General features: G+C 40.3%; 1 protein-coding gene across 2 annotated transcripts in view; it reads left to right on the top strand.

Annotated features, from left to right (window-relative positions):
- The window catches only part of FBXL13 (F-box and leucine rich repeat protein 13), a 251,841-nt gene that overhangs the window by 154,291 nt on the left and 84,209 nt on the right, over positions 1–13,341 (top strand). The window lies entirely within an intron of this gene.

Genomic DNA, 13,341 nt, shown 5'->3' with positions numbered 1-13,341 from the left:
TAGCACAGATGAGAAGTGGCTGAAGCGTTGGTTGTTACCATTTGTTGAGTTTGTGTTCTATGCCGGGCACCATGTTGAATTATTTACACAGATCAGATTCATTCCTCATACGAATGCTATGTCGTGTGTACTGATTATGCCCATTCAGAAATGAAGAGAGCAAGTCTCCTGAGGTTGTACACCTAGTGAAAGCACCTGGTACTGGTGCCCTTATAAGCACCAGTTGGTACATCCGTGGGTAGGTAGAGTCCCCTGGAGGGAATACAGGCATATTATTGGTTTCTCCTCCAAGTTCTTAAATGGACAGACCTTAGCTACTCACTGTCACTGGCATTCCATGGTTCCCTGGTACACTAAGTAGTAGGGAGAATGCAGGGAAAAGGTGGAGAGGGCTCCAAGCGAGGCTTAAAACATCTCGAAATTACACTTATTTCCGATCTATGGGTGTGTGGCTTGCTAAATGTCAACATCTACCATCAATCTTTTTTTTTTTTTTTTAAGATTTAATTTATTTATTTGACAGAGATCACAAGTAGGCAGAGAGGCAGGCAGAGAGAGAGGGAAGCAGGCTCCCCGCTGAACGGAGAGCCCAATGCAGGGCTTCAACCCAAGACCTTGGCATCATGACCCGAGCCGAAGGCAGAGGTTTTAACCCACTGAGCCACCCAGGTGCCCTTCTACCATCACTCTTAAAAGACTGAGATGGACTTAAAATTCTCTATAGCTTGACTAAACTCTAGCCCCTGACTACCCTTTACTTAGAGCATTTATTTTAGAAAACTTGCAACTGTATATTCTTTCTTTGTTGTCTTGGAGATAGATAAAAACCTCATTAAAAACTTCTTGATGGTTTTACAATCCAGGAATGTCTTCCTCAAGGGGAGCCACCCTTGGATATGTAGTCATTAAGGGAAATAGCGCTGGTGTCTCCCCGTCCCTGTGGGAGGGTAGCTGCTTACTTTTGCTTTGGGTGTCAGTTAGCAAACACAAATGGCCTAATCACAGAGAAAAATATTTGCAAGTTTAGGAGTAACTCAATGTGCTTGACACATCCCTTTAATGATACATCTCTAGGATTTTCCACCAGCTCAGCCAGTGCTTAAAAACCTTCCCCTAGAGCACAACTTACCTCCTTGTTCTTCTCAGTTTCCACAAGGTAACGACTGTAGCAACAACATACAGTTCATACACAGATGCACAAACACACATACACATATCCTAAGGAGAAATAGTCTCACTTACAGTAAAGTCAAAAAAGAGGTTTCACATCAATATGCCTCTGGCCAGACATGAATGCAAAACGCACATAGTGTATCAATTTTTAAATTTTGAGCCAACATTTAAAATTCTGTAGTCTTCATAAAGAAATTTAGACTTCCAGGTTTCTCTCTCTCTCTCTCTCTTTTTTTTAAAGACCTTATTTATTTATTTGTTAGAGAGAGAAAGAGAGAGTGCAACCACGGGCAGACAGAGTAGTAGACAGAGGCAGAGAGAGAAGCAGGCTCTCCCGGCCGAGCAAGGAGCCCAATGTGGGTCTTGATCCCAGGACGCTGGGATCATGACCTGAGCCGAAGGCAGCTGCTTAACTGACTGAGCCACCCAGGCGACCCTCCAGGTTTCTCTTAAAAAACTGGGAAAACGAGCGAAACTGGGCCTGCATTGCCAAACGGCCACAAAGGGCTGGGACTGAGTTGGCCTCACCCCGTTGAAATGGAGCATGCTGGCCTCCCCGATACTCCGTAAGACCCACACAGGCCCTTACAGCTAACCATTCAACAGCATCACCCGCCTGTCCTCAGTGGGTATTTAAGTTTGGTCTGAATATATAAAGAATAGATTTTTTTCCTGGTTGTCCCTTAATTTTTAAGTCTCAAACCACAGTGAAACTAGTATTTCACATCACTAGGCAAAAGAATGTTAAATTTCCTTTGTTCATCTGTCTTCCACTTCCATTTGTTTATTTAATAATTCAACAGAGATTTAACTCCAGGTGTCAGACACTGTCTCAGTCACTGGAAATCGTCCCATTTGGAACCAAGCCCCATTAGGTGCACTGGAAGTAAGAAATGGGCTTGTGATGAACCACAGATAACTTAAAAATGGCTGCTGCTCTAGATGCAGAGAGAATTGGTAAAACTTGGAGGCTACTGCTTCCGTGGATTCTTTAAATTCTACACGGAGGCTCCGTTTACCTCCCCAGCTCTGGGTGTGAGGACAGTTTCCATATTCCAGGTCTACATATATTGATACGACCCTACAAAAATCGTTCCAAAGAAGGAAAATTGATGATTCACAGATTCTCAGTTTCTCCGCTTGGAAACTGAAATCTATTTTCTTTTTATAAGTTTGGAATTTTGTGCTATGAAGTCATGTGTTAATGTCTCTGTCCAAGAAGAAAGGTCCTAATAAAACAAAAAGACTTGAGAATAGAAGATCACACCTACCTGCCTTTCGCTGGCGTTAACTGAGGGCCTGCTGCATACTGCCTGTGGTGATGAATAAAACAGCATCCTTTCTTCTAGGAGCTCTGGATTAACATAAGTAAAGTATGTCAAGGGCTAAACTCTAATGCCGTCATGGCTGCCCCAAAAAGGAAAGATGTATTTATACAATATTGTGAAAGTATTTTAACGATACTTGTTAGAAAAAAATAAATAAATAAACGCATGGCGGAGAACTGCAAAGAAAAGTGAAAATCAATTACACATGTTTTAGAAATACTCTGCATTCTTCTGGGATTGGATAAACAGTGTAGGTGCATTAAGTAATGGGACTGATTTCCTAATGAATACCAGCATTTGCACATGAACTTGCGTGTGTACTTGCGTCTTTAATGTGGTTGAGGTGATGCCTCTGGTCAGTTTCTTTGCAAAAAAGCCTCTGCTCGCTCAGTCCTGACTGAGGACAGAGTTGCTCTAGCGAGCTCTTTCACTATCCACGGCAAACCTCTAACCATATACTTCCCACTCCGAGCTTTCTGTTTTCAGGTTTTAAAACCTTTGCTTTAAAACCTTTTTTTCCGGGGCACCTGGGTGGCTCAGTGGGCTGAAGCCTCTGCCTTCGGCTCAGGTCATGATCTCAGGGTCCTGGGATGGAGCCCCGCATGGGGCTCTCTGCTCAGCGGGGAGCCTGCTTCCTCCTCTCTCTCTGCCTGCCTCTCTGCCTACTTGTGATCTCTGTCTGTCAAATAAATAAATAAACATTTAAAAAAAAAATAAAGTCAGAATCTGCTTGATTGTGAAGCTCCCATTCCTTCCCCAACATGAGTCTATTGGAAAGCTTGAAGGCTGCTTAAAAAAACAAACAAACAAACAAAAAAACCTTTTTTTCCCTTTTTAATGTTAAACCCCAAAATACAAGAAGTAAGAAGCAAAAAATTGAAATTATCTGAAAACTCACCACCCAGAAATAACAAACACTATTCACATTTCAGGGTAAGCCTTCCTGGGCTTTTCTCTATGTACACAGATACTCCTTTTAAACTAAAGTGGATTACGTAGTCCACATATCTTTCATTTGATATTCCATAAAGTTAACATTTCTCTATTTTATTAAATATTTTCCTGTAACATACTTTTCATAGCTATATAGTATTCTGTTGTATCGAGATACCAATATGTATTTAACCATTCATTATTGGCCTATCATTTTCTGCTATCATCAACAACTTCTGAGGAAAATTCTCATAACCATATATTTCCATACATCTATGCAATTTTTGGTCTAAATTTGTAGAAGTGAAAAGGTCAGAGGACATAATTATTTTTAAGGCCATCCATGCATGACAAAGGCGGCCAATATAAACTTACCATAAATGTAAAGTAATGTCTGGTATCTTCATAAGAATATTATGTGAGAAAAAAACTTCAGCCAATTTGACATGGATATGATATTTTATGTTTAAATTTATATTTCTCTGATCATTTGTAAGGTTAAATCATACCCAATCACTTAATAAATATTTGTTGAATAATAGCATTCTTATTCCAACAGGCTGCCATTGGTAAACTATTTTTTTACAAGACCAGTGCTCTAACCCCTGAGCTATGGAGCCATCCCCTTATTTTTTTAAATTAACTAAAAATTTTCTTTCATAGCCAGAGTGCAACATTTTCATTATACTATTTTCAGAAGAAGAAGGGAAAAAACCAGTTTACATTCATTTAACAAAAAATTCTGGTTGAATCAGTTGAACAAATTGAATATACCTGCTTCTTTATTTACTGTTTACCCAAAGATATAAAATCTAAGCTTATACCGTAAAAGAATTAAAAAAACAAAACCCTATATATAAACACAATTTGGGAAGACTTTTTGGAGACAAAGTGGTTTTATTATGAAAAGAAAGTATCCTGGGGCGCCTGGGTGGCTCAGTGTCATGATCCCAGGGTCCTGGGATCGGGCCCCGCATCAGGCTCTCTGCTCAGCAGGGAGCCTGCTTCCTCCTTCTCTCTGCCTGCCTCTGCCTACTTGTGATCTCTGTCTGTCAAATAAATGAATAAAATCTTAAAAAAAGAAAAGAAAAGAAAAGTATCCTTTCCTGTGGCCCTTCGATATCTACAGTCAGGGAGACATTTGGTGACAGTGAATGGGTCCATCTTATTCTCTGCTCTGAAGAATGGTGTGTACTGTAACCCATGGTAGACATTTATCAGATGTTTACTGAATATTCGGATTCATGTTTAATTAAATAGTGAAACTAATGACCTGTTTTATGAAACGTTGGTAGTTTTTCCCTTGTACCTCATACTTTGCTTCAGGAATTTCTCTCTGTTCTTTGTGGCTCTGCAGAGCTGTCACTCGTGGCAACTTGAGAGCAGTACATGAGAGTACTTGGGAACATGGGTTCGGGGGTATTTGCATTTTAATCCTGAGTTTGCCATTTACTAGTTACGAGACTGAGGCAGATTCCCCAGACTTTCTGTATACCTCAGTTTCCATATCTATGAAATGGGGAAAATACTAGTACCTACCTCATAAGTGTGTTGTGTAAATGAAATGATTTGATACGTATAACATGCTTAGAACAGTGGCTTCATAGAGTAACTCCTTAGTAACCATTAGGATTTTTCCTATTGCCACAGAGTCATTTAACTCCTTCTGCTGTGGCTGTGAGGAGAGAGCTGCAGGAGAGGAGGATGACCCTACCAGAACCATTCAAAATCCTTCTAGATATTCAACACTGAGGGAAAAAAAATGCTGTTTTTCTTGAGGTTGCAGAGCCTGGAGAGTGTAGGTCTAGGCTTATTTGTGGTTCTCCTAACATTCAGGTACACGTCCTTCTATAAATACAGTGGACACTTGTATGGAGCTTACACACAGGAGTTGAATGGGTGGGTCATGAAGTATGTGTAAGTTTGGTTTTTGTCAATATTGTTAGTTCAATATTGTTAGTTTTCTAAACTGACCGTCCCAATCCTAATGACACTTTTATGATTTAGAAAACACATCAACGTGATTTCTCTGGGGAAGCTAATGCTGTGGCCCTCCGTCCTTACTCCTTATATTTACCTACATAATTTATTTTCGTAACAGCACTATTATTAAGGTAACTACTAGAGAGGCAGGAGATCAACATTCAAAACTAGAATGGGTTTCTATCCTGGTAAGTCCTCTTTCTTTCTCAGAAAATAGCAGTGAGTATTTAAGTCATCTTTATGATTTATATAAGTGTATATAGGTATATAACACTATATAGAGAGAAGTAATACATGTTTACAGAAGTAATATGCATGTAGATGATATATATACAGATACATATATACAATATATATCTCCAAACCAATCCTCAAATTTTAGACTCGTATCTTAAAAAAAATCCCAGCTCTAAAAAACAACTCCCTGCTCTGCCGTCAGCCTTTCCCATGTCACTTAAGGACAGTTCCCTGTATATAGTCACTGAGGCCAAAAACCTTGGAGTTATCTGTTACATATTGAAATGTAAACCCCCAAATTCACATATTGAAGTCCCAATGCCTATAACCTCCTTACTTGGAAATAGGGTTGTTCCAGATGTAATTAGCTAAGATGAAATCATTAGCATGAGCCCTAATCCAAGATGAATGATGTCCTTAATAAAAAGGGGACATCTGGACACAGATATATGCATACAGAAGAGTGCCACATGAACATGAGAATAGCCATCTACAAGCCAGAAGAGAGGCCTGGACCATTTCCTTCCCTCACATTAAAGGAGGGAAGGAACCAACCCCACTGACATCTTGATCTTGGAATGTTAGCCTCCAGAACTGTAGGACAACACATTTCTGTTGTTTCAGCTACCCAGTTTGTGGTATTCTGTTACAGCAGACCTAGCAAACCAGTATGTTATCTTGGACCTTCTCATTCTCTTCACATCCCACATGCACTCTTTAGGAAGGCCAGCTGGCTGGGACTCCAGAACTCCCTAGGATCTGAACGTTTGTCAATACCTCTGCAGCTACCACCCCAGCCCGGGTCATCATCATCTCTTGCCTGTGTTATTATGATGGCCCCCTAACGGGTCTCTCTGCTTTCACCTCCGCCTCCTACAAGTCTTCTCTCAACTCAGCAATGAGAGTGATCCTTTTAAAACCCAAGCCAATGTCCTTCCTCTACTCAAGTACCTGGCAAGGCATCCCGTTCACTCAATAAAAGAAAAACTTCAGAAGAACATTTGAGACCTATATAATCTGTCCTCTGCTGCTACTGACCACTTAGCAACTCTGCTCTGGCCACACTGGCTTCCTTGCTGCTCTCTCAGCACAAGAGCTCTTGCCTCAGGGGGTTTGGCGCTGCCATTCTCTTCTTGCCTGGAATCCTCCTCCTGCAGCTATCCTCACCTCCTCTAAGTCTTTGCTCAAAAGTCCCCCCATGATGAATGGGTAAATCGATAGAAAGGTATCAGCTAAAATGCACCAAAGACACCTACATTAGTTCCCTGTTAATTTTTGCACTTTCCAAAAGTTCTTGTTTCTTTCAAAATCTCAAAATAGAAAATCTGGGTAGGATGAAGAGTTTTAATGGAGAGGACAAAGCTTTCCTAGCTGTCCATGGGAAAGTCCCAATGAGGAGGCCAGTGATTCCTGGTTAGGCTTTCCCTTTATCCTTTGTTCTGTTTGTGTGTAACTCCAAGGATTCTCATGTTGATATCATCTTTGGATGGCCACTTCTCCTAAGATTTATGTATCATGTAGCAGTGGGTTACAGCACTGTGTAGGAAGCCAAGCGTAGAACGACCACAGCTATGCTGAGAAGGAAGGCTAGGGCTGTAGCCAGTCTTAGGCTGAAATCCAAATGCCTAGAAAACCAACAACTCTGAGCATGGAGTGAAAGAAGGCGCCAGATGAAGGCCAAGGTTCCAATGGATATGTTTGGATTGAAGAGAGTTAAACCAGTCACTTCCAGCCTCAGTTGTTTTAGTAGGCTCACTTTTTGCCCTTAGACACCCTCATACCGACCCTTTCTCCCATTCATCAGATTGACTTTTACATATTCTTTGAGGCTTTTTTCAATCACAGCCGTCACTAGGAAGCTCTCACCGACCCCTCATTTCCCCCGACCCAAGCTAGGTTATGATCCTTCCTGTGTATTCTTCTATCATTGTACTTTCACTGTGCATTCTCCATGCATTCAGTGGTCTGCTTATCTGTCTGCTGTTCTCCCCATTGTGGGCTCCCTGATGGCCAGGACGGTGCCTCCTTTATCTGTGTTATCTGTATCCTTAGCACATAATACAGTACCTTGCATGTAGTAAGACTGTGAGCAATGTTTGATGAATGAACAAAAGAAACAGCAACCAATTTCAGGGCACAGCTCAGGAGGTCTGTTGAGCCACTAAGAAGTTGACAACTTGCCAGAGCAAAGTCTCAGAGTCTTTTCTTGGTAAGGGCGCAGTCTGATATTTCTTTAGATTTAGGGGAAGAAAAGAGCCTAGGAAACTATGAAATACTACAATGAAAGTGCTTTCTTCATCAACTATTTTTCAGTCACTAGACACAAGTCAACAAAAATGAAAAGGGATAGTATCCCAGAAATGTTCAAATGACACAACGCAATAATAATTGGTTTATCAGTAGTTCTTGTACTGTTAAGTCTCTCTCTGGGACCCACGAATCTTAAAAGTAGGCTGTGCAAACTGCAAATGGGGAGATTCCAAGGTCATTTCATTTATCTCTAGGCTACATAAATTCCAACTTCCCCTTCCAGAGAGGCAAAGATCATGGAAGGTCTTACTTGTTCACCTCTGGGGATTGCAGTGGACGTGGGCGAAAGCCACAGAGTCGTGCTCAGGAATGAGTGTACTAGCCAAATAGAATGGAGATTGCATAAGCAAAGCAAGAGTAGAAAGCAGTTTCTCTTTTTTTCTCTCTCTCACACAGCAAAAGGCAGTGGGATGGTGAAAGGAGCCCCAACCTGAAGTGGGGAGACCTGGCATCTAATCCTCGCTATGCTACTAACCACTTGTACAACTCTGGACAGTTACTTGATTTTTCTGCCTCACTTCCGTTGTCTATAGAATGGCTAGTTTGGGCTACATGATCTCTGAGATACTTTTCAGCTTTCGAATTCTGTCTGTGCTTCTGTGTGGAAGTCTGGTCCTTGGCACAGAACTGGGAGTGGAGGTACAGATTTGCTAGGCTATGAGTAAGGGGTAATTGGAATAATAAGAATTGTGTGACCAGCTAAACGAGGTGCAAATAAGATTATGCACCAAAATGAATTGGCAACAGTTCAATTCAAAATTATAAATCATTTATATCTGTTGGATTGGATTTTCCTTTATGCTGTATTTTAATGGATGGTGATAATAACTGCTATCATTTGCTGGGTACTGACTAGGTGCTAGGCGTTGAGGTAAGTGTTTTACATTCATTATCTCATTTAATCTTTATAAAAGACCAGACGAGGTGGGTGTTATTATTCCCATTTGAGAGACGTGGGAACTGAAAAATGGTGTTCTGGTAAACATTGAACAACTGGCAGGGAGCAGGAAAAGCCCTGATTTTCAATGATTGCTGATTTCCATGGTGTAATTATTTTTACCATTAACTATTTCAAGTTACCAATGAGAAGTCACTGAAGAGAAAGTTAGAAGAGAGGTGCAGTAGTACACCATTATGTAAAGTTTTCACTATACAGATGCAATAAACATAAATATCCTCTAGAGCACAGATAATAGTAACATGTAATAAAATAATAGGCAGTGACAAGCTTGAGTATCACTACCTTTGTTAATATAACTTATTTAATTTTAAATTTATATGATTAATTTTTAATCTGTGTTTTGTTTTGAAGATTGATTTGTTTATTTGAGAGAGAGAAAGAGAGCACAAGGAGGAGGAGGGTAGAGGGAGAGAAGCAGACTCCCCGCTGAGAGAGAGGCTCATCTCACAACCCTAAGATCATGAGCCAAAACCAAGAGTCGGATGCTTAACCCAACTGAGCCAACCAGGCGACTCTAAGCTAATCCTAAAATTTAACAATTTGCTCTTGCAAGCTTGTGTAAACTGGCCCCACATACCACTGAAAATAATGCTAAGACAGAGTAACTTGCCCAAGATCATTCAAAAAATGTCTGGGCCGAGATTAGAACTTTGACCTTAACTAATTCTGAAGAACAGGCTCTATACCAGTAGACTTTCATTTATTTGTAAAACTGTAAAGTTCTATATTTGGCCTATGGTAAAAAAAAAAAAATGTATTATTCTTTTTGAAAAAATTATGTGGTCATCAGTGTCATTAATAAGAAGGAGGTCTGGTGGAAAAGCAGTCATGAATCAGAAAAGTCACAGTACAATTTCTGCTTTTCTGGTTCTTGTGCCTCAGTTTCCCTATTAAAGGAATGCTTTCTGTCTTTTCTGAATCATACTTCAAACTGCGTTGGGGGAAAAATAAAATTCATGAAAATCATTTTATGTTTCTTGTAGATAGAACTCATATAAATTTAAATGGATATTATAATATTAGTTTGACTATAACTTTATGATAGCCCTATTGAAAATAAAAATAAAGAAATATAACAAACACCTACTATTAGCTTCCATAGCTTCATGCAATCTCTTTGTAGGCAAACTGTATATGGATGTTTATTACATTAAGCAGTAAAAAATGAAACATCTGGCAACAATTTTTAGATCTTGAAGAATCAGATGGCAAAATGAGTCTCAGGGGACTAAGATCCGGTTTCACACTCCTGAAAAAAGGTTTCATAAAAATTTTAGTGTTCTCTGAAAAAGATTTCAGTTTATTCTCTGTTCCCTATCTTACAACGTGACTTATATACAGAATTTTATAAACTCTTTACAAAACTCTACTTGTGCCTTTGGACCTAGGTGAAGCCCATGGTTAGAACTCTAGCTATAAAGCCATCATCTAGCTCAATAAATCTAGATTAAACCAAGTAGCTCCGTGGTTCATTGTATTGTAGTGAGAATGTATTATGTTGTGATTCTCTTGGTCAAAGAGGAGATAAACATCCATTACAGTTCAGGAGAAGCTGTGAGTGATTGGGCCATTGGGTGAGGAAAAGAACAGGACTGTGTACTCTAAACAGGAAAGATAAAGTTTAAGAAGGGTCAAGCTTGCTTCTGCAGATCACAGCTCTGAGTTGTTGTGCAATGAGTGCACAGAGCTGGCATGCCATGCTTGCCTTCCTGGCATCTGTAGCCTTCACCGGTCTTGTATTCTAATTCCTCACTCACACTGGAAAATGAAATTTTCCTTTTTGTGACTGGCTGTCCAATGGTTTTAGAGAAATATTGCGATCTTTAACAAATGACCATATTGACTACCTCCTCCCTCTGCCTTTGGAACTATTAATTCTAATTTACATTCTACAAACAATTTATTCAACAACTACTTGGTCTACTAACAAATAGTTGTTATATCATACTCTGTCTAAGCACCTGTGTTGTACTGTTAAAGGACGTGATGGATTAGATGCTGTCTGTGTTCCTTGGCAGGAATATCAGACATGTGCGTAAGTAATTATTATACAAGTCAGAAGATGTAAAACTCAAACTGAGGGTGATGGTGTTTGGTGCTCTGGGATCTAAGAGGAAGAAACAGTTCTACCTGAAGTGATCATGGAGGGTACCTAGGAGAAGTGCATTGGCAAATGCAGAGGAGGGGAAGCCACGAAGAATATATAGACTGGAAAGTATGGGATCATCAAAGGGATAATAACTAGACCTCTCTTCCTCTCACCAGAGAGGACACAATATTTGAAAGCCTGTCAAGAATTTTAGCACAGACCCTGGGAAGAGTTGCTATTTTAGAAGCCTGTGGCACATTTGAATGCAATGAAACAAAATGTTCCATGTTTTGCAAAAAAATCTTTGTTTTTCTCTCCAACATCCATTCTACTTGTTAAGCCAGGCTTCTCTGAGGTCACCAGGAGGTCATGAAGGATATATGGATATGACTAAAGTCATCACATTATCCATTAGTCATTGGTTATGATGTTTCTTGAATGAGAGAAACAGCTGGAAATGGTACAGGAATACAGCTTGAGCAATGTCTACCTAAGATAGATACCTCTAGCTGTCACAGAGGGTCTGGCCCTACATATATCTCTTTTCTGTGTTGCTGAGCTAACTGGTTTTGAGACAATGTTGTAAAGAAGAAGTGGAAAGTGGAAGCTTGGTAATATGTTATTCTCTCTGAGATAAGTTGCTTCCTTCTTCTTTTTTTTTTTTTTTAACCACCTTGGACCTGCAAAGAGTGATCTGAGCTAGTCCTTGGTGCTCAACACTTCGGTTTTCATTTTGTATGGCTCACTGACAACTCATTTCCTTCACAGATAGCTCTGTCCTGTCCTACTCATGGGTTCAGACCCACCCAGAGACAGCTGGAGAGAACTTCCTATGATCTTCCCTGTCCCCATCAGCAGCAGTAGCTGTCTGCTGGGACTTGAAATTGGAACAGAATTGGTGTGGCCAATTTCCCTAACTTCCTAACCAATGAGAGTTTGACCAGCAAAGAACAGAGGGGCGGGGCTCTTGTTGGTGTCCAGACTAAGGCCACTTAACAACTAAATAAAGAGGGATTAGACCCCAAGTTCTGTAAGAATACTAAACAGAAAATGCAGAGGTATCAGCTGGGGCAAGTCCTGCCTTTTAACATGGTAAAGTATTCTGCTTTTTCCCTAAGAGAGGAATTTTTAATTTCAGGCTTATATTACCATTATTTCAGCGAAGAGAAAGGACAACTAATAGTTGGTCAGCCTAAAAGATTCTGGCATGAATATTTGAGTCATAAATTATTAGCCAAGCGTCTTTTTGGATATTGTAAAATAAACCATGTAGAGAACTAAGCGATTCATGCCAAGGCAAAACTAAAAAGCTCTTCTTAGAGGTTTTCCCCATCCCTTTTCTGGATACAGTCTTATTGGTTGATAGCACCAAGTGTTTGGCTGCATTGCAAGGAATCACTCAGCTGTGGCTGATTACTGCTATAATTTTTTCCCTTGTTCAGAAAATCTTGTCAAAAATAAGTTTCCAAGACAGCAAGAGAGAAAAAAGTTTTTTTCTTTCTTTCTTCCTTTCTTCTTTTCTCCCCCCCCCTTCCTCCCTCCCTCCCTCTCTCTCTCTCTCTCTCTCTCTATTTCTTCCTTCCTCCCTTCCTCCCTTCCTCTCTCCCTCCCTTTCTTTCTTTTTTTAGGGGAAGCCATTATTTGAAATACTCGTGGTAGGGTAGTGGCCCAGGGTCTGAGATAAAGGGGAAGAATTTGTAAGTATTGTAAAAAAAAAAAAAAAAAAATTCCCATCCCTGGAATTATGTGTCATATGGGGATAGGTGGCCTCTAGCCTTGGCTCTGCCATAGACAGGGATACTCAGGACCATTTGTTCATTCATCTAGCACTTAGGGAACACTCACTCTGTCTGACACTGTCCAGCACTGAGACAATCACAGTACTTTTTGGCATACCACTTATTTATGTTTGCAATGTGAGGGATGCACTAGAATGATCTCTCGAAGCCCTCTACCTCTGGTTCTTTTTTTTTTTTTTTTTTTTTTTTTAAGATTTTATTTATTTATTTGACAGAGAGAAATCACAAGTAGATGGAGAGGCAGGCAGAGAGAGAGAGAGGGAAGCAGGCTCCCTGCTGAGCAGAGAGCCCGATGCGGGCCTCGATCCCAGGACCCTGAGATCATGACCTGAGCTGAAGGCAGCGGCTTAACCCACTGAGCCACCCAGGCGCCCTCTACCTCTGGTTCTTGAATCTTTACTTCTCGGAGGGAGCACAGTATACCCAAAAGAATAGTAATAGGAAAACTATTATCCAGTATCACATGCTAGGCACTGTGCTAACTAACCGGTTACTTCTACACTTTACCCCATTCTGTTTTCCCAAATA

Source organism: Mustela nigripes, chromosome 4, assembly GCF_022355385.1.
Source record: "Mustela nigripes isolate SB6536 chromosome 4, MUSNIG.SB6536, whole genome shotgun sequence".
NCBI lineage: Eukaryota > Metazoa > Chordata > Mammalia > Carnivora > Mustelidae > Mustela > Mustela nigripes.
This window is presented reverse-complemented; position numbering and strand designations above follow the sequence as displayed.